Raw genomic sequence first — 23,182 nt, 5'->3', positions numbered from 1 at the left:
ATATATATATATAATCTTAAAGTATAGCAGTATGCGTAAATAAACAAAATTTTATATTGTGATACATAGTCTCATATATCCATATATTTGGCCCATGGCGCAGGGACGATCACAGTGCAATTTTAAATTAATATTTGTTTAACGTGAATCAGCGCAAAAATTATTTTACGTCAGAAATTATGTGGCAGGAATGGTGTGGCACGAATGGTGGAATACGTATCTGAAATATGAAAAATTTTCTGAATCATTCCGTTCTATACATTTTTTTCATGTGATGTACAGCGATGAAAAGAAGCCATTCTTATTTTCTACTGTGATATTGTGAGTGATTTTAGTCATTGTGTTTCTGCGTTGCTCATATCAAATATTGAATATCACCTGTTGTCATCTGGATATGTATGTATGATGTTTATATGTAATTGATATGTGATTCATGTAACAATCTCTTAAATAATCTCATAATCTGATCTAATTTCATAGAAACTGATAATTGGCAAAGAAATAGGTCAAGCATTAACTGAAGCAATTATATCTCATTGATAGCAAAATCTTTGTCTCCTCACATTCGAGTTTAGATTCCATTGATGATAATGGGCTTAAACAAATAAAGTTTAAGCACAAAATCCAATTAATTATTTATGTTTATGATGAACTCCCGTAATATGACCGTACAATGTTGATTGAAACATCTTCTGATATAGAATATGTATTTCAAGCTGCAACGAACGCACCAAGCTAGGTATCTGACGTCCGCTTTTGCAGACGGGCGGGCGCTCAGATTTAGAGAAAGATATCTCCTATCTCACATTCGTATGCATACTATATATCCGAGAGACGCCTTCTCTGGTGGGGGGAAACTCACCAGTATGGACGAAATGAGACCATTCATTCACATGGAGTTCACATGGAGAATTTATCTTTTTCTAACATGAGGGGTACATGACCAGCTCTCTCTCTCTCTCTCTCTCTCTCTCTCTCTCTGACGGCATTGTTGGAAGACCATGCTAGGGAAAGCTGCTGCAGTGCGATGCTGTGTTAGAGAGGCCCCAGGTGACGCTTGTGTGCGTGTGTCGGGGAACGTGTACACTTGCTCTGCCTGCTGGCTGGGTGGCTGGTTCTTATCTTGTATTCAGCTGATGTGTGTGTGTGTGTGTGTGTGTGTGTGTGTGTGTGTGTGTGATTTCCATTTCCTACTGACAATTCGCTTATCCCTTTTTATGATCTTTCTTTCTTTCCCACATCTCTCTTCACTCCCACTATTTTTTCTTGTTTTTTTCATCGTCCCACACGAAATCTTTTCCCTTTATGATTATTTTCATTCTTCTTTGTACTATAGTCTGATTCTGTAACGCCTTTCTGTCTGTCTGTGTCTGTCTGTCTCTCTGTCTCTGTCTCTGTCTGTCTGTCTCTCTGTTTCTCTGTCTGTCTGTCTGTCTGTCTGTCTGTCTGTCTGTCTCTCTCTCTCTCTCTCTCTCTCTCTCTCTCTGTCTCTCTCTCTCTCTCTCTCTCTCTCTCTCTCTCTCTCTCTCTCTCTCTCTCTCTCTCTGCCCCTTCACAACCCGACTCATTCCCACCCACCCCTGCTCCTCTACACCCTACTCACTCGCTTAACCAGTCTCGTTCACAACGATGCCCCTTAGATCGGCATTTACTTCCAGTCCACTCATCCCCGCCAAACACCTCCTCATGCCCACCTCATAAACCGGCATCTGCAGCCTCCGTCCCGACCAACCAGCTGATCGTTCCGGGCAAAGTGTCACCAAACACCGCGCTAGTGTTGGGGACAGTAACAACCCGTCCCCATCTTTACAGCCGGGTACCATAAGGTACAGTGTCGTTCATGGAGACAATCAATTAATTAGCAACTGGAGTCCATTTTGGTCCATTTATTGCCTAGAGATAGCGTCACAAGTCGGCATGTTTTAAGGTGGTGGTAAAACTGGTTTATATTGGTTTTATGGTGGCTTTTATTGTTACAACCGCGCCGAATATAAACGTAGTCAGAGTCTTGGCGGGTGAAAAATGCGGTTGAATATTTGAAGGCAGTCTGCAGGGTTTAAGAGAATATTTCCTCAAATATTTACACGTCCCTCAACGACAGGACAATTTTTTTTTTCATTTAATGCTCATGAATAGAAACGAGTGAAGCTACATCACTGGTACGTAGAAACGACAGACAGTACCGACGAATTGCGTAAAACTCTCACGTACGGAGACAGAGAAGAAATGCTTGAGTGTTGACTAACGAAGACAGAGCAACCAATGTTGCTCAGCTCGAGAACAGCAGCTTTTATTGCTGAACACCAGAGCACCAACACTTATTGCTGAACACCAGAGCACCAACACTTATTGCTGAACACCAGAGCACCAACACTTATTGCTGAACACCAGAGCACCAACACTTATTGCTGAACACCAGAGCACCAACACTTATTGCTGAACACCAGAGCACCAACACTTATTGCTGAACACCAGAGCACCAACACTTATTGCTGACTATGAGAATAGCCGTTAATTTTATTGATGACGAGAACAGCAGCCAGTATAGCTGAAAGTGAGAACAATAGCCAGTACTATTAGCAATGAAAATAGTAGCCAACAATATCTACCACGAGAACTATGGCTAGCATTGCTCACCTCGAGAACATTAGCCAGTACTGCTGACCACAAGAACATTAGCTAGTACTGCTGACCACGAGAACATTAGCCAGTACTGCTGACCACGAGAACATTAGCTAGTACTGCTGACCACGAGAACATTAGCTAGTACTGCTGACCACGAGAACATTAGCCAGTACTGCTGACCACGAGAACATTAGCTAGTACTGCTGACCACGAGAACATAGCTAGTACTGCTGACCAAGAGAACATTAGCTAGTACTTGCTGACCACGAGAACATTAGCAGTACTGCTGACCACGAGAACATTAGCAAGTACTGCTGACCACGAGAACATTAGCAGTACTGCTGACCACGAGGAACATTAGCTAGTACTGTGACCACGAGAACATTAGCCAGTACTGCTGACCACGAGAACATTAGCTAGTACTGTGACCACGAGAACATAGCTAGTACTGCTGACCACGAGGAACATTAGCTAGTACTGTGACCACGAGAACATTAGCCAGTATTGCTGACCACGAGAACATTAGCAGTACTGCTGACCACGAGAACATTAGCCAGTACTGCTGACCACGAGAACATTAGCTTAGTACTGCTGACCACGAGAACATTAGCCAGTATTGCTGACCACGAGAACATTAGCTAGTACTGTGACCACGAGAACATAGCTAGTACTGCTGACCAAGAGAACATTAGCTAGTACTGCTGACCACGAGAACATTAGCTTAGTACTGCTGACCACGAGAACATTAGCTAGTACTGTGACCACGAGAACATTAGCCAGTACTGCTGACCACGAGAACATTAGCAAGTACTGCTGACCACCGAGAACATTAGCCAGTACTGCTGACCACGAGAACATTAGCTAGTACTGTGACCACGAGAACATTAGCAGTACTGCTGACCACGAGAACATTAGCTAGTACTGTGACCACGAGAACATTAGCCATACTGCTGACCACGAGAACATTAGCTAGTACTGTGACCACGAGAACATTAGCCAGTACTGCTGACCACGAGAACATTAGCAGTACTGCTGACCAAGAGAACATTAGCTAGTACTGTGACCACGAGAACATTAGCCAGTATTGCTGACCACGAGAACATTAGCTAGTACTTGCTGACCACGAGAACATTAGCCAGTATTGCTGACCACGAGAACATTAGCCAGTATTGCTGACCACGAGAACATTAGCCAGTATTGCTGACCACGAGAACATTAGCTAGTACTTGCTGACCACGAGAACATTAGCCAGTACTGCTGACCACGAGAACATTAGCTTAGTACTGCTGACCACGAGAACATAGCTAGTACTGCTGACACGAGAACATTAGCCAGTATTGCTGACCACGAGAACATTAGCTAGTACTTGCTGACCACGAGAACATTAGCCAGTACTGCTGACCACGAGAACATAGCTAGTACTGCTGACACGAGAACATTAGCTTAGTACTGCTGACCACGAGAACATTAGCAGTACTGCTGACCAAGAGAACATTAGCTAGTACTGTGACCACGAGAACATTAGCTATACTGCTGACCACGAGAACATTAGCTTAGTACTGCTGACCAAGAGAACATTAGCTAGTACTGCTGACCACGAGAACATTAGCTAGTACTTGCTGACCACGAGAACATAGCTAGTACTGCTGACCAAGAGAACATTAGCTAGTACTTGCTGACCACGAGAACATTAGCTAGTACTTGCTGACCACGAGAACATTAGCTAGTACTGCTGACCAAGAGAACATTAGCCAGTATTGCTGACCACGAGAACATTAGCTAGTACTGTGACCACGAGAACATTAGCTAGTACTGTGACCACGAGAACATTAGCTTAGTACTGCTGACCACGAGAACATTAGCCAGTACTGCTGACCACGAGAACATTAGCCAGTATTGCTGACCACGAGAACATTAGCTAGTACTGCTGACACGAGAACATTAGCCAGTATTGCTGACCACGAGAACATTAGCTTAGTACTGCTGACCACGAGAACATTAGCCAGTACTGCTGACCACGAGAACATTAGCCAGTACTGCTGACCACGAGAACATTAGCTTAGTACTGCTGACCACGAGAACATTAGCCAGTATTGCTGACCACGAGAACATTAGCAAGTACTGCTGACACGAGAACATTAGCCAGTATTGCTGACCACGAGAACATTAGCCAGTATTGCTGACCACGAGAACATTAGCCAGTATTGCTGACCACGAGAACATTAGCTAGTACTGCTGACCAAGAGAACATTAGCTAGTACTTGCTGACCACGAGAACATTAGCCAGTATTGCTGACCACGAGAACATTAGCTAGTACTTGCTGACCACGAGAACATTAGCCAGTATTGCTGACCACGAGAACATTAGCCAGTACTGCTGACCACGAGAACATTAGCTAGTACTGCTGACACGAGAACATTAGCTAGTACTTGCTGACCACGAGAACATTAGCTAGTACTTGCTGACCACGAGAACATTAGCCAGTACTGCTGACCACGAGAACATTAGCAGTACTGCTGACCACGAGAACATTAGCCAGTATTGCTGACCACGAGAACATTAGCTAGTACTTGCTGACCACGAGAACATTAGCTAGTACTGTGACCACGAGAACATTAGCCAGTATTGCTGACCACGAGAACATTAGCTATACTGCTGACCACGAGAACATTAGCTAGTACTGCTGACACGAGAACATTAGCTTAGTACTGCTGACCAAGAGAACATTAGCTAGTACTGTGACCACGAGAACATTAGCTAGTACTTGCTGACCACGAGAACATTAGCTAGTACTTGCTGACCACGAGAACATTAGCTAGTACTTGCTGACCACGAGAACATAGCTAGTACTGCTGACACGAGAACATTAGCCAGTATTGCTGACCACGAGAACATTAGCTTAGTACTGCTGACCAAGAGAACATTAGCTAGTACTTGCTGACCACGAGAACATTAGCCAGTACTGCTGACCACGAGAACATTAGCCAGTATTGCTGACCACGAGAACATTAGCTTAGTACTGCTGACCAAGAGAACATTAGCTAGTACTGCTGACCACGAGAACATTAGCCAGTATTGCTGACCACGAGAACATTAGCCAGTATTGCTGACCACGAGAACATTAGCCAGTATTGCTGACCACGAGAACATTAGCCAGTATTGCTGACCACGAGAACATTAGCAGTACTGCTGACCACGAGAACATTAGCCAGTACTGCTGACCACGAGAACATTAGCAGTACTGCTGACCAAGAGAACATTAGCTAGTACTTGCTGACCACGAGAACATTAGCAAGTACTGCTGACCACGAGAACATTAGCCAGTATTGCTGACCACGAGAACATTAGCTTAGTACTGCTGACCACGAGAACATTAGCCAGTACTGCTGACCACGAGAACATTAGCTAGTACTGTGACCACGAGAACATTAGCCAGTATTGCTGACCACGAGAACATTAGCAGTACTGCTGACCACGAGAACATTAGCCAGTACTGCTGACCACAGAGAACATTAGCCAGTATTGCTGACCACGAGAACATTAGCAGTACTGCTGACCACGAGAACATTAGCCAGTACTGCTGACCACGAGAACATTAGCTAGTACTTGCTGACCACGAGAACATTAGCCAGTACTGCTGACCACGAGAACATTAGCTTAGTACTGCTGACCACGAGAAAACTTCATCGTGAAAAAGAATAATGGTACATATTTTTATAATAAGTCTAAATTTGTTTCTCCTTGCTATAACGAGCCTATCAGCTGATTACAGACATCGCTCAAGTATTTGTTTAGCATTCAGTTGAATATATTGATTATCTTGGCATTGGCAACAACTGTTGGGGATTTCTTTTAGTGCTCTACAATACATCTAAAACAGAATCTTTTGTTGACGTTGCTAGTACATCTTCCTTTCATACCATTCGTTCTGCTCCTTGAACCCATGTCTAACTTGAAGAAATTTTTGTATGTTATGTTGCCGAAATGAATTTGTTGTTAAAACATCTCTATCAGATCTCGACTCAGCGTTTTCTTTTATAGAGAATAATCTCGGATCTCTAATTCTCTCTTCATAAGTATTATTCTTGAGTGAAAGGAATATTTGTATTCTTTGAATTTGTTTTAAGTTTTTCTTCTTCTTTGATGAAGTTTGATGAGCAAAAGTGAACAGTGTATTCCAATAACAATTTGACCAGGACGCTGTGGAGAGTGTGAGATGTATCGTTCGTTTTAAATCGATATTTTTAGTGATGAAAACTAACAATCTGTTAGCTCAATTATATGCAAACAGCTATTGATTTTCGTACTATTGGTCATTGCTGACAATCCCTCTAAGATCTTTTTTTTTAGATGCCAATTATGACATACTGAACGTTTTATATCTATAATGAATATCTTTATCTCCGAAATGCGTTATTTTGCATTTGTGAACATTGAAGTGCATTTCCATGTCCTTCATCTCTCCATTATTTTGTTTGCATCATTTATGATTTTTGAAAAGTATTCTTTTGACTGCTATATTTAATAATTTCTTGTCATTGGAAAGAAAATAAGATTTTGTTGCTGGTTCCTGTGTCCAGATCACTGATGTAAGCAATGAGTTGTACGGGTCCAAGTTCAGCCAGTCGGGCACTTCGTTTAAGACCATGGCTGCTTCCTGGCTATTCCGCTCTCCATGCGAACAGGTTTAGTCTCCCGTTTCATGGCTTCTATTCTCCTTAACCTTTCTTTTTTATGTGGTCCTTTACCGTCAGATTTTTAAAAGTTAAATTATACAACACACGAAACTAAAGAATTCTATCATTCTATCATTCTATCATTCATTACTATTTCTAATAACTTTCTAAGAACCGAACTAAGGATGATAGGGGTGGTAGTTTGAAGAGCATCTTCTTAATCTATTTCTAAAGAAAATTGTTGTCACTTAGCAAGCCTTCAGTTTTTCTGGCAGAATCCCAGTCTGTTGAAAATTGTTGGAGATCGGAATTGCTATTTGCCAGCTTACGTCTTTCAATGACTCGGAAGAAATGTCGCCAGGACTCGCTCGATCTAAATTTTCTGGCTTTGTAAATATATCATATCACTCAACATCTGTATATACAAGTCTTCATTTTCTGTATCCCGAAAAATATATTTCGTGCTTGTGGTATACTTCATGAATATTCCACTGCAAACACTGAATCGAAATGTTTTATCAGCAAGGAATCTTTTTCTGTTTTAGCGTTAGGTAAGTTACCGTTCTCTTAGACAATGAGTCTACGTTATCTTTAACTTCTTGATTTTTACATATATGAAAAGAAATTCGTTTGGGATTTTCTGCGCGTCGTAAGAAAATCTTTTTTTATTTTCTTTTTCCTACTGAGTCAAATTTTATTCCCACAATATCTTTTTCATCTTATATAAGAGTATTTTGACCCTTTGAGTTTGGGAACCAGTGGTGGTGGCCGGTATTATATGGCCACAAGTCCAATACCACTGCCGTTCGTTGTCATTGTCAAGGTGGCCACCGGGCAGTTACCGCGGGTTGCCTGTCTGACCGACTCTCTTAGAGTCGCAAACGGATTATCGCTCGCTTTATAAAGCCTTCAAGCGAGTAACTCGAGTGATTGCACACTTGAAGCCCTAGCTTCGTTGGTTTATTATCCATCATATATCAGCCAACGGCTGAGAGTCAGAAGTTGTCCAGTTACGTTTGCCTGTATAGTAGGGCAACTACCGAAGGGCAATCCCAGGACTAAAGCACAGCGACAGCCTTCATCTCCTGACTGCAGTCCTCTGCTTCCTTCGGGCGGCAGTACTGTGCGACCCATACCAGAGCGTCCTACCCTTGTCACGGGTTTCCGTTCCGTGGCACCCGCTACGCGCAACCAAATTCTTACGGAATTGCGTACCAGCAACTGTTGGTATGTCGGATGCCAGTAATAGCTAAGTGGTAGCGGCCGACAACCGTTCTCCCACTTGCCCACATTGTGGGAAAATCTTCGCTAGCTTTCGGGGCCGTAGGGTCCACGAAAAGCAGGCACATGCCAACTCCTTCCACCAGGAGTTGGCGACACGACACGTTCTTACCAAGGCTCGATGGACTGACGAGGAGGTAGAGCCCCTCGCCAGGGCTGAGGCGAAGATGGCAGCTGGTCCCTTACTGGTTGCTGGACTAGGCCTGAACCAGCGGTTGCAGGCGATTGTTCCCTCTAGGACGGTCGAAGCGATCAATGTCCTCCAACGCAAGGCGTCGTATAGGACCATGGTTCAGAAACTGGTCTTGGACTTTAACCTCCACCAGGAAACCGGTGAAGGTGAGGTAACGGATGGCGTGTCGAGTGAGAGGACGTGTCCCGGCAACCCCAGGAAGTAACACGTGGGATGAAATCTCGGAGGAAGCACCACGCGCAAGTAGGCGCGTGCGTGCCAACTCCAGTGGTGAAAGCCTCAAAGGAGCTGAAGGGGAGCCGATCCTACGGTTTTATTTGCCCCCAGACCTGGCCCCACAACTCCATCGTGGGGCGAAGACATCCTAAATGTTGCCCTGAACCACATGCGTCGGGATGACAGCCTTGCTGCGATCAGGGTAGCCACAGAGCATGCCAGACATCTGACTAGCTCCTGTGGATCGCCCCAAGACCGCTGGAATCGTGGGAGAGATGAACTAAGACAGTCGGCGAACTATAGTAGCGTACGCCGCGCGGAGGAGACTCCTTTGCGTGGAAACCGGCATAGACGGGAGCAATACCGTAAAGTGCAGAGGCTTTAGCGTCAGAATAAGTCTCTGGCCGTTGGACTGGTCCTAAAAGGCGACTGGGAGGTACCGCCAACTTCGGTTGGGCAGGAAAGCTTCAACCCCTTTTGAGGGACTCTCTTCTCTAGCCCATTTGAGCCGGATGAACGTGTTTTAACCGATTATGACTTAGAAAATTGACAACAAGCAGAGATTGTCACCGTAGGTGAAGTAGAACACTACCTCAAAGCCACCAAGACATCTGCCTGGTCCTGACGTAATGTCGACTCGCTTGCCGAAGTCAATTCCTCCGAAGATTCTTTCCAAGATGTATAACCTGTGGCTTGCCACGTCAACGTTGCCAGAACCATTCAAGGCAAATCGAACGGTGCTGATTCCCAAAGTAGCTAACCCAACAGAACCCAAAGACTACAGGCCAATCACGATCTCTTGTGCCGTAGTCCGACTACTCCACAAAATCCTGAGCAGCCGCATCTCGAGCCTCGTCCACACTGATGAAGCTCAAAATGCATTCGTTCCTGTGGACGGATGCCTTGAGAACCATACGATCTTGAACGCGATCATCGGTCGTGCGAGGACACACGCCCACTGTGCGCACCTGGCATTCCCTTACATGGCCAAAGCATTCGATAGTGTTAACCATAGCACTATCGAGCGGGCCATGTCGCGGAACGGCATTCCTGCCCGCGTCAGGGCGTATAGTCGACGTACGACTGAGCCTTCACCTACATTGATGGCAGCGGCGGGATGTCGGAGAAAATTGATATGACTCATGGGGTCAAACAGGGAGATCCGCTATCACCTGTCCTTTTCACTTTATGATTGACGAGAGAATTGCAAGGGTTAATGATTTCGGTGTAGGAATTGTTTTAGGAGACCAAAAGGTGTCTGCACTGGCATTTGCCGACGACTTGGTAGTGGTTGCGAAGACGCCGACTGGCCTGCAACAGGCATTTGACATCATGGCAGAGACCCCTTGCAGGGGGTGGACTTTGGGTAAACCCGGGAAAATGTCGTTCCTTCAGCATGAATGTGGACGGCAAGCGCAAGACTTGGTACGTCTACAAAAGTAGAACGTTCCAAGTCTTGTGTAGCGGTATCGGCTCCATGAACGCTGAGGACGACTATAAGTACCTCGGTATTCTCATCGGAGCAGGAGGAAGGCGTAAATCCTACGGTGCCCTGCTGGAAGAGGGGCTCCATAACATCACCAGAGTCCCTCTAAAACCTCAACAGCGGATTGCGTTGCTCGTGGGACATCTAGTGCCAAAGCTCATGCATCGCTTGGTGCTGGGGGAAGTCTATAAGACTCAGTTAGCACACATGGACAGACAGGTGCGAGTCGTGGTTCGCCGCTGGCTCCGTCTAACCCATGACGTGCCCTGTACTTACTTCCACTCGGCGGCAGGAGATGGTGGGCTTGGTATACCGGACGTTGTCTCAAGAGTCCGAATAGATAAACAAGCCAGGTTCGAGAAGTTACTCACCTCGACCGATCCGGTGATTCAGGCGGCTGTCCGGGAGCCTGCAGTATTGAGTAAGCTGCAACGCTGGACTGGACCCACATGCATTGCCGGTCGACAGGAGAATAACAAACTCGACATTGCGTATGGAGGGCTAATCTTATCAGCACCGTTGGCGGTGCGGGTCTCGCTCCATCTACTACCGTGCCTCAAGTTAGTGGATGGGTTGATAGTGGGAACCGCTTCCTGTCCGGTTCTAATTACGTGAAGGCCGTCCAAGTGAGGATTGGCGCTTTACCTATCCCCGCCAGGGCTTCCAGAGGCCGGCCCGAGATCAACGGCCTCTGTGACACTTGTCATAAGCCTGGTACGCTCAGGCACATCGTACAGATGTGCCCACGTACCCATGGTGGGAGGGTAAAGAGGCACGATAACATCAGTGCCTATTTGGCCGGACGATTGAGATAGAGGGGCTACGAAGTGTCCTGCGAGCCCCTCATTCCGATCGTGGGGTCCTTTAGGAAGCCGGACATCGTGGCTTCCAAAGGTACGGAGGCCTATATCATCGACACCCAGGTCTCTGGCGTCCATTTCGCACTTTCAGCAGCACATCAGCACAAGTGCAACTATTACGGCACCCCGGAAGTCCTTCATGGCGTACGGGATTTCACCGGGAAAGGCACCGTGCATGTAACATCTGCCACACTGAATTGGTGCGGCGCACCAAGAAAGTGCGAGTGCTCTCAGAAAGTTAGGGCTTACTTACCGGGACCTTGAGGTGTGCTCAGTAAAAGTCCTAACCTGGACCCACTCCCTTCACAGGATGTGGTCTAAGAGCACAAGGCTAGTAATCGGGCCTGTCTTGTTTATCTCTTGTTTATCTGGTGTCGGCCGTCGGTCTGGCGGAGGTGACTCCCCCTTTGTGCGCTTGTGGCGGGCGGGATTAGGCTGTTCTCCCGTGGCTTCAAGGGCAGGTACTAGTTCCTGACGTCGGGTTGTCGTGGTGGGCGGTGGACGCCTTGCCGGGGTTGCCATTGCTTCCGCGCGACAGGCCGCAGTGGAAGGTGAGCGGTGCTGTAGGGTCTCTGTGTGTCGGTCAGTAAGGTGAGGTATGTTTCGAACCATCGTCTAACTGCCGATTCTCAACGTACTTCTATCTATGCTATCAGCAGTCTTATCTACTATCTTCCTCTTACTGTGCCCATACACTCCTCCCTTCAACTAACAATTTCTTTCACTATCATCATGTAGTTAGGTAACCTACTGACATTCCCCTGTTGTTTAGAGCAAAACAGAAAAAAAAGATGCACAGAAGTAGGTTGCAGTTAGAATTTCCTGCATGTCCCACTAGCAATTGGGAATCTCGTTATAAACGTGGTGATAGGCATTATAAGGCGATCACAGGGCCATTACCGTGGGGTTGGATCATTTATTGGCCCGATGTCATTAGTAGTGGCCAGTGTAAGGGGGTCACTGGGCCGGTATCGCGGGGACGGGCCACCTCTTCGTCGGGTGTCAGTGGTGGAGGCCAGCATAAGGAGGCCAGATGATTAACACGATGGGCTTGGGTCTCCTGTTCTGCGGGTATAAGTGGCGATGGTCAATATAAGGCAGCTACCCGGACGATACCGCGTAGCTGGGTCAACTGTTTGTCGGGTACTAGTGGTGGCTGGTATAAGGTGGCTACTGAGACGATACCATGGCGCTGGTCCACCTGATCATCGGGTATCGGTGTTAGTAACCAAAAAGGCCATTCCCTTTATGGTGGGTCGCACATTGCTTGCTGGTCAGGAAAGTGGGTTTTCCCCTAATCTCTACGGATCTCTCGCCAAACAATTGTAGCTTTTCAGAATTATTGTCCACTTGAAGGAATATTTCTTGTAGATAACAAGAATATAACGGTCACTCTCTCTCTACCGAGTGTAAGACTCTTTCAGGTTATATATATATATATATATATATATATATATATATATATATATATATATATATATATATACATATATATACATATGTACATGTGTATGGGGGGGGTTGGGCCATTTCTTTCGTCTGTTTCCTTGCGCTACCTCGCAAACGCGGGAGACAGCGACAAAGTATAAAAAAAAAAAAAAAAAAAATATATATATATATATATATATATATATATATATATATATATATATATTTCTTTTTTTTTTTTTGCTTTGTCGCTGTCTCCCGCGTTTGCGAGGTAGCGCAAGGAAACAGACAAAAGAAATGGCCCAACCCACCCCAATACACATGTATATACATACACGTCCACACACGCAAATATACATACCTACACAGATTTCCATGGTTTACCCCAGACGCTTCACATGCCTTGATTCAATCCACTGACAGCACGTCAGCCCCGGCATACCACATCGATCCAATTCACTCTATTCCTTGCTCGCCTTTCACCTTCCTGCATGTTCAGGCCCCGATCACTCAAAATCTTTTTCACTCCATCTTTCCACCTCCAATTTGGTCTCCCACTTCTCGTTCCCTCCACCTCCGACACATATATCCTCTTGGTCAATCTTTCCTCACTCATTCTCTCCATGTGCCCAAACCATTTCAAAACACCCTCCTCTGCTCTCTCAACCACGCTCTTTTTATTTCCACACATCTATCTTACCCTTACATTACTTACTCGATCAAACCACCTCACACCACACATTGTCCTCAAACATCTCATTTCCAGCACATCCACCCTCCTGAGCACAACTCTATAAACATATGTATATATGTTTATGACTTTGTGTATATATAAATATACGTTGAGATGTATAGGTATGTATATCTGCGTGTTTGGACGTGTATGTATATACATGTGTCTTGGGTGGGTTGGGCCATTCTTTCGTCTGTTTCCTTGAGGTACCTACTAACGCGGGAGACAGCGACAAAGTATGATAAATAAATAAATAATATATATATATATATATATATATATATATATATATATATATATATATATATATATATATATATATATATATATATATATATATATACACAAGCAGTGATGGCTTGCGCAAAAGATACTTTTGGAATGAGAAGCGTGGGAGGTGGGTTGATTAGAAAAGGTAGTGAGTGGTAGGATGAAGAAGTAAGATTATCAGTGAAAGAGAAGAGAGAGGCATTTGGACGATTTTTGCAGGGAAAAAATGCAAATGAGTGGGAGAGGTATAAAAGAAAGAGGCAGGAGGTCAAGAGAAAGGTGCAAGAGTTGAAAAACAGGGCAAAATAGAGTTGGGGTGAGAGAGTATCATTAAATTTCAGGGAGAATAAAAAGATGTTATGGAAGGAGGTAAATAAAGTGCGTAAGACAAGGGAGCAAATGGGAACTTCAGTGAAGGGTTCTAATGGGGAGGTGATAACAAGTAGTGGTGATGTGACAAGGAGATGGAGTGAGTATTTTGAAGGTTTGTTGAATGTGTTTGATGATAGAGTGGCAGATATAGGGTGTTTTGGTCGAGGTGGTGTGCAAAGTGAAAGGGTTAGGGAAAATGATTTGGTAAATAGAGAAGAGGTAGTAAAAGCTTTACGGAAGATGAAAGCCGGCAAGGCAGCAGGTTTGGATGGTATTGCAGTGGAATTTATTAAAAAAGGGGGTGACTGTATTGTTGACTGGTTGGTAAAGTTTTTTACTGTATGTATGATTCATGATGAGGTTCCTGAGGATTGGCGGAATGAGTGCATAGTGACATTGTACAAAGGAAAAGGTGATAAGAGTGAGTGCTCAAATTACAGAGGTATAAGTTTGTTGAGTATTTCTGGTAAATCATATGGGAGGGTATTGATTGAGAGGGTGAAGGCATGTACAGAGCATCAGATTGGGGAAGAGCAGTGTGGTTTCAGAAGTGGTAGAGGATGTGTGGATCAGGTGTTTGCTTTGAAGAATATATGTGAGAAATACTTAGAAAAACAATTGGATTTGTATGTAGCATTTATGGATCTGGAGAAGGCATATGATAGAGCTGATAGAGATGCTCTGTGGAAGGTTTTAAGAATATATGGTGTGGGAGGCAAGTTGTTAGAAGCAGTGAAAAGTTTTTATCGAGGATGTAAGGCATGTGTACGTGTAGGAAGAGAGGAAAGTCATTCCTTCTCAGTGAATGTAGGTTTGCGGCAGGGGTGTGTGATGTCTCCATGGTTGTTTAATTTGTTTATGGATGGGGTTGTTAGGGAAGTGAATGCAAGAGTTTTGGAAAGAGGGGCAAGTATGCAGTCTGTTGGGGATGAGAGAGCTTGGGAAGTGAGTCAGTTGTTGTTCGCTGATGATACAGCGCTGGTGGCTGATTCATGTAAGAAACTGCAGAAGCTGGTGGCTGAGTTTAGTAAAGTGTGTGAAAAAAGAAAGTTAAGAGTAAATGTGAATAAGAGGAAGGTTATTAGATACAGTAGAGTTGAGGGTCAAGTCAATTGGGAGGTAAGTTTCAATGGAGAAAAACTGGAGGAAGTAAAGTGTTTTAGATATCTGGGAGTGGATCTGGCAGCGGATGGAACCATGGAACCGGAAGTGAATCATAGGGTGGGGGAGGTGGGGCGAAAATTCTGGGAGCCTTGAAGAATGTGTGGAAGCCGAGAACATTATCTCGGAAAGCAAAAATGGGTAAGTTTGAAGGAATAGTGGTTCCAACAATGTTGTATGGTTGCGAGGCGTGGGCTATGGATAGAGTTGTGCGCAGGAGGGTGGATGTGCTGGAAATGAGATGTTTGAGGGCAATATGTGGTGTGAGGTGGTTTGATCGAGTAAGTAATGTAAGGGTGAGAGAGATGTGTGGAAATAAAAAGAGTGTGGTTGAGAGAGCAGAAGAGGGTGTTTTGAAATGGTTTGGTCACATGGAGAGAATGAGTGAGGAAATATTGACCAAGAGGATATATGTGTCAGAGGTGGAGGGAACGAGGAGAAGTGAGAGACCAAATTGGAGGTGGAAAGATGGAGTGAAAAAGATTATGAGTGATGGGGCCTGAACATGCAGGAGGGTGAAAGGCGGGCAAGGAATAGAGTGAATTGGAACGATGTGGTAAATCGGGGTCGACGTGCTGTCAATGGATTGAACCAGGGCATGTGAAGCGTCTTGGGTAATCAATGGAAAGTTGTGTGGTGCCTGGATGTGGAAAGGGAGCTGTGGTTTCGGTGCATTATTACATGACAGCTAGAGAGTGAGTGTGAACGAATGAGGCCTTTGGTGTCTTTTCCTAGCGCTACCTCGCACACATGAGGGGGGAGGGGGTTGTTATTCCATGTGTGGCGAGGTGGCGATGGGAACAAATAAAGGCAGACAGTATGAGTTATGTACATGTATATATAGGTATATGTCTGTGTGTGTATATGTACGTGTACATTGAGATGTATAGGTATGTATATTTGCGTGTGTGGACGTCTACGTATATAGATGTGTATATGGGCGGGTTGGGCCATTCTTTCGTCTGTTGCCTTGCGCTATATATATATATATATATATATATATATATATATATATATATATATATATATATATATATATATATATATATATATATATATATATATATATATATATATATATATATATATATATATATATATATATATATATATATTTATATATATTTATATATATTTATATATATATATATATATATATATATATATATATATATATATATATATATATATATATATATATATATATATATATATATATATATATATATATATATATATATATATATATATATATATATACATATATATATATATATATATATATATATGTATATATATATATATATATATATATATATATATATATATATATATATATATATATATATATATATATATATATATATATATATATATATATACATATATATATATATACAAGGCTGTGTAGGTATGTGTATTTGCGTGTGTGGACGTGTGTATGTACATGTGTATGGGGGGGGGGGTTGGGCCATTTCTTTCGTCTGTTTCCTTGCGCTACCTCGCAAACGCGGGAGACAGCGACAAAGTATAAAAAAAAAAAAAAAAAAAAAAAAATATATATATATATATATATATATATATATATATATATATATATATATATATATATATATATATATATATATATATATATATATATATATATATATGTATATATGAAAGCTTTGCGGAAGATGAAAGCCGGCAAGGCAGCAGGTTTGGATGGTATTGCAGTAGAATTTATTAAAAAAGAGGGTGACTGTATTGTTGACTGGTTGGTAAGGTTATTTAATGTATGTATGACTCATGGTGAGGTGCCTGATGATTGGCGGAATGCGTGCATAGTGCCATTGTACAAAGGCAAAGGGGATAAGAGTGAGTGCTCAAATTACAGAGGTATAAGTTTGTTGAGTATTCCTGATAAATTATATGGGAGGGTATTGACTGAGAGGGTGAAGGCATGTACAGAGCATCAGATTGGGGAAGAGCAGTGTGGTTTCAGAAGTAGTAGAGGATGTGTGGATCAGGTGTTTGCTTTGAAGAATGTATGTGAGAAATATTTAGAAAAGCAAATGGATTTGTATGTAGCATTTATGGATCTGGAGAAGGCATATGATAGAGTTGATAGAGATGCTCTGTGGAAGGTATTAAGAATATATGGTGTGGGAGGAAAGTTGTTAGAAGCAGTGAAAAGTTTTTATCGAGGATGTAAGGCATGTGTACGTGTAGGAAGAGAGGAAAGTGATTGGTTCTCAGTGAATGTAGGTTTGCGGCAGGGGTGTGTGATGTCTCCATGGTTGTTTAATTTGTTTATGGATGGGGATGTTAGGGAGGTAAATGCAAGAGTTTTGGAAAGAGGGGCAAGTATGAAGTCTGTTGGGGATGAGAGAGCTTGAGAAGTGAGTCAGTTGTTGTTCGCTGATGATACAGCGCTGGTGGCTGATTCATATGAGAAACTGCAGAAGGTGGTGACTGAGTTTGGTAAAGTGTGTGGAAGAAGAAAGTTAAGAGTGAATGTGAATAAGAGCAAGGTTATTAGGTACAGTAGGGTTGAGGGTCAAGTCAATTGGGAGTTGAGTTTGAATGGAGAAAAACTGGAGGAAGTGAAGTGTTTTAGATATCTGGGAGTGGATCTGGCAGCGGATGGAACCATGGAAGCGGAAGTGGATCATAGGGTGGGGGAGGGGGCGAAAATTCTGGGGGCCTTGAAGAATGTGTGGAAGTCGAGAACATTATCTCGGAAAGCAAAAATGGGTATGTTTGAAGGAATAGTGGTTCCAACAATGTTGTATGGTTGCGAGGCGTGGGCTATGGATAGAGTTGTGCGCAGGAGGATGGATGTGCTGGAAATGAGATGTTTGAGGACAATGTGTGGTGTGAGGTGGTTTGATCGAGTGAGTAACGTAAGGGTAAGAGAGATGTGTGGAAATAAAAAGAGCGTGGTTGAGAGAGCAGAAGAGGGTGTTTTGAAATGGTTTGGGCACATGGAGAGGATGAGTGAGGAAAGATTGACCAAGAGGATATATGTGTCGGAGGTGGAGGGAACGAGGAGAAGAGGGAGACCAAATTGGAGGTGAAAAGATGGAGTGAAAAAGATTTTGTGTGATCGGGGCCTGAACATGCAGGAGGGTGAAAGGAGGGCAAGGAATAGAGTGAATTGGAGCGATGTGGTATACCGGGGTTGACGTGCTGTCAGTGGATTGAATCAAGGCATGTGAAGCGTCTGGGGTAAACCATGGAAAGCTGTGTAGGTATGTATATTTGCGTATGTGGACGTATGTATATACATGTGTATGGGGGGGGGGGTTGGGCCATTTCTTTCGTCTGTTTCCTTGCGCTACCTCGCAAACGCGGGAGACAGCGACAAAGTATAATAAAAAAAAAAATAAAAAAAAATATATATATATATATATATATATATATATATATATATATATATATATATATATATATATATATATATATATATATATATATATATATATATATATATATATATATATATATATATATATATATATATATATATATATATATATATATATACATATATATATATATATATATATATATATATATATATATATATATATATATATATATGTAGAAAGAGAGAGAGAGAGAGAGAGAGAGAGAGAGAGAGAGAGAGAGAGAGAGAGAGAGAGAGAGAGAGAGAGAGAGAGAGAGAGAGAGAGATAGAGAGAGAGTATTTTTGAAAAATGATTCCCAGTTTTACCTGGCACGTCTTTCCAAACATAATGTAAACAATGTTATAATACTAAGATATTACATTTGTATCACTTTAATTTACTTCAAAACTTATGAACATGCTTTCTGTTTATTTTTCATGGTTATATTTAAATATTTCCATATCTCTTGAACCTCGTGTCCGTTTTCTTTTCGTCATTGCGTGACCTATAACTAAGTGGTTTTCCATTACCTCCACTGGTACTGTCGTCGTGAGAACAGACATCCCTCTCCGACGTGCATCAGCGAATTGATTTCTCTCTCTGTCTCTGTCGGCTTAGCGATATGTATTGTCCTGTCAACGCTGGCGTTACAATATACATTGTCCTGTCATTACGTACATACCCTCAAGCGATTATGTTGTTAGAGGAGTAGGCGGCCGTGGGGGTTGGCTGTGGGAACAAGCCTTGCTGTTTATCTTTAGTGAAGCTTGATGTTATATAATATTATTATAGTTTTTAAGAATAAACTGAGAGGGATCATTTCTGAAATATATTTTTTGTATGATTGTGTAGTGGAAGGATTTTTCATCTCAGCGTTAGCCTGTAGGGTATGTGAAATCAGAGTAATCTTCTACATCACTGTTTTCCCTGCCTCCTCTAGTGAGGATATCGTTATGTAATCACCATTTGTGTGTGACTTGGGAGAGTTTTACACTCGTGTTGCCACATCTCTTAACTTTGTACATATAATTATATTTATATATATATATATATATATATATATATATATATATATATATATATATATATATATATATATATATATATATATATATATATATATATATGTGTGTGTGTGTGTGTGTGTGTATATATTATTTATTTATTTTGCTTTGTCGCTGTCTCCCGCGTTAGCGAGGTAACGCAAGGAAACATACGAAAGAATGGACCAACCCATCCACATGCACATGTATATACATACACGTCCACACACGCAAATATACATACCTATACATCTCAATGTACACATGTATATATACACACTGACATATACATATATACACATGTACATAATTCATACTTTCTACCTTTATTTATTCCCATCGCCATCTCACCACACATGGAATAACAATCCCCTTCCCCTTATGTGTGCGAGATAGCGCTAGGAAAAGACAACAAAGGCCACATTCGTTCACACTCAGTCTCTAGTTGTCATGTAATAATGCACCGAAACCACAGCTCCCTTTCCACATCCAGGCCCCACAGAACTTTCCATGGTTTAGCCCAGACGCTTCACATGCCCTGGTTCAATCCACTGACAGCACGTCGACCCCGGTATGCCACATCGTTTCCAATTCACTCTATTCCTTGCACGCCTTTCACCCTCCTGCATGTTCAGGCCCCGACCACTCAAAATCTTTTTCACTGCATCTTTCCACCTCCAATTTGGTCTCCCACTTCTCCTCGTTCCCACCACCTCTGACACATATATCCTCTTGGTCAATCTTTCCTCACTCATTCTCTCCATGTGCCTAAACCATTTCAAAACACCCTCTTCTGCTCTCTCAACCACGCTCTTTTTATTTCCACACATCCCTCTTACCCTTACATTACTTAATCGATCTATATATATATATATATATATATATATATATATATATATATATATATATATATATATATGCATGTATATGTGTGTCTGAGTGTGTGTGTGTGTGTGAAAGAAGAAAGCTGAGAGTAGATGTGAATAAGAGCAAGGTTATTAGTTACAGTAGGGTTGAGGGACAAGTCAACTGGGAGGTAAGTTTGAATGAAGAAAAACTGGAGGAAGTAAAGTGCTTTATATGTCTGGGAGTGGGTTTGGCAGCGGATAGAACCATGGAAGCGGAAGTGAATCATAGGGTGGGGGAGGGGATGAAAGTTCTGGGAAGCGTTGAGGAATGTGTGGAAGTCGAGAACATTGTCTCGGAAAGCAAAAATGGGAATGTTTGAAGGAATAGAGGGATAGTGGTTCCAACAATAAAATATGGTTGCGAGGCATGGGCTATTGATAGAATTGTGCAGAGGAGGGTGGATTTACTGGAAATGAGATGTGTGAGGACAATATGTGGTGTGAGGTGGTTTGATCAAGTAAGTAATAATAGAGTAAAAGAGATGTGTGGTAATAAAAAGAGTGTGGTTGAGAGAGCAGAATACGGTGTTTTGAAATAACAACAAAGGCCACATTCGTTCACACTCAGTCTCTAGTTGTCATGTAATAATGCACCGAAACCACAGCTCCCTTTCCACATCCAGGCCCCACTCAACTTTCCATGGTTTACCCCAGACGCTTCACATGCCCTGGTTCAATCCACTGACAGCACGTCGACCCCGGTATGCCACATCGTTCCAATTCACTCTATTCCTTGCACGCCTTTCACCCTCCTGCATGTTCAGGCCCCGACCACTCAAAATCTTTTTCACTCCATCTTTCCACCTCCAATTTGGTCTCCCACTTCTCCTCGTTCCCACCACCTCTGACACATATATCCTCTTGGTCAATCTTTCCTCACTCATTCTCTCCATGTGCCCAAACCATTTCAAAACACCCTCTTCTGCTCTCTCAACCACGCTCTTTTTATTTCCACACATCCCTCTTACCTCTTACCCTTACATTACTTAATCGATCTATATATATATATATATATATATATATATATATATATATATATATATATATATATATATATATATATATATATATATATATATATATATATACATGTATATGTGTGTCTGAGTGTGTGTGTGTGTGTGAAAGAAGAAAGCTGAGAGTAGATGTGAATAAGAGCAAGGTTAATAGTTACAGTAGGGTTGAGCGACAAGTCAACTGGGAGGTAAGTTTGAATGAAGAAAAACTGGAGGAAGTAAAGTGCTTTATATATCTGGGAGTGGGTTTGACAGCGGATAGAACCATGGAAGCGGAAGTGAATCATAGGGTGGGGGAGGAGATGAAAGTTCTGGGAGCGTTGAGGAATGTGTGGAAGTCAAGAACATTGTCTCGGAAAGCAAAAATGGGAATGTTTGAAGGAATAGAGGGATAGTGGTTCCAACAATAAAATATGGTTGCGAGGCATGGGCTATTGATAGAATTGTGCAGAGGAGGGTGGATTTACTGGAAATGAGATGTGTGAGGACAATATGTGGTGTGAGGTGGTTTGATCAAGTAAGTAATAATAGAGTAAAAGAGATGTGTGGTAATAAAAAGAGTGTGGTTGAGAGAGCAGAATACGGTGTTTTGAAATGGTTTGGGCACATGTAGAGAATGAGTGAGAAAATATTGACAAAGAGGATATATGTGTCAGAAGTGGAGGGAACGAAGAGATGTGGGGGACCAAATTGGAGAGAAAGAAGGAATGAAAAAGATTTTGAGTGATCTGGGCCTGAACATGCAGGAGGGTGAAAGGCGTGCAAGAAATAGAGTGAACTGGAACGATGTGGTATACCGGGGTCGATGTGCTGTCAATGGATTGAACCAGGGCATGAGGAGCGTCTGAGGTAAACCATGGAAAGTTCTGTGGGACCTGGATGTGGAAAAGGAGCTGTAGTTTCGGTGCATTATTACATGACAGCTAGAGACTGAGTGTGAACGAATGAGGCCTTTGTTTTCTTTTCCTTGCGCTACCTCGCGCACAGCAGGGGGGAGGGGATTCTTATTTCATGTGTGGCGGGTTGGCGATGGGAATAAATAAGGGCAGATAGTGTGAATTATGTACATGTGTTTATATGTACATGTCTGTGTGTGTATACATATCTATACGTTGAGATGTATTGGTATGTATATTTCCGTGTGTTGACGTGTATGTATATATATGTGTATGTGGGGGGGTTGGGCCATTCTTTCGACTGTTTCCTTGCGGTACCTAGCAAACACGGGAGACAGCGACAAAGCATAATAGATAAATGAAAAAAGAAAAGAAAAAAAAAAAAATATATATATATATATATATATATATATATATATATATATATATATATATATATATATGGAACCATGGAAGCGGAAGTGGATCATAGGGTGGGGGAGGGGGCGAAAATTCTGGGAGCCTTAAAGAATGTGTGGAAGTCGAGAACATTATCTCGGAAAGCAAAAATGGGTATGTTTGAAGGAATAGTGGTTCCAACAGTGTTGTATGGTTGCGAGGCGTGGGCTATGGATAGAGTTGTGCG

This window comes from Panulirus ornatus, chromosome 15, assembly GCF_036320965.1.
Source record: "Panulirus ornatus isolate Po-2019 chromosome 15, ASM3632096v1, whole genome shotgun sequence".
In the NCBI taxonomy this organism is placed as follows: domain Eukaryota; kingdom Metazoa; phylum Arthropoda; class Malacostraca; order Decapoda; family Palinuridae; genus Panulirus; species Panulirus ornatus.
The sequence above is the reverse complement of the archived record's forward strand: the minus strand, read 5'-3'. Positions refer to the sequence as shown.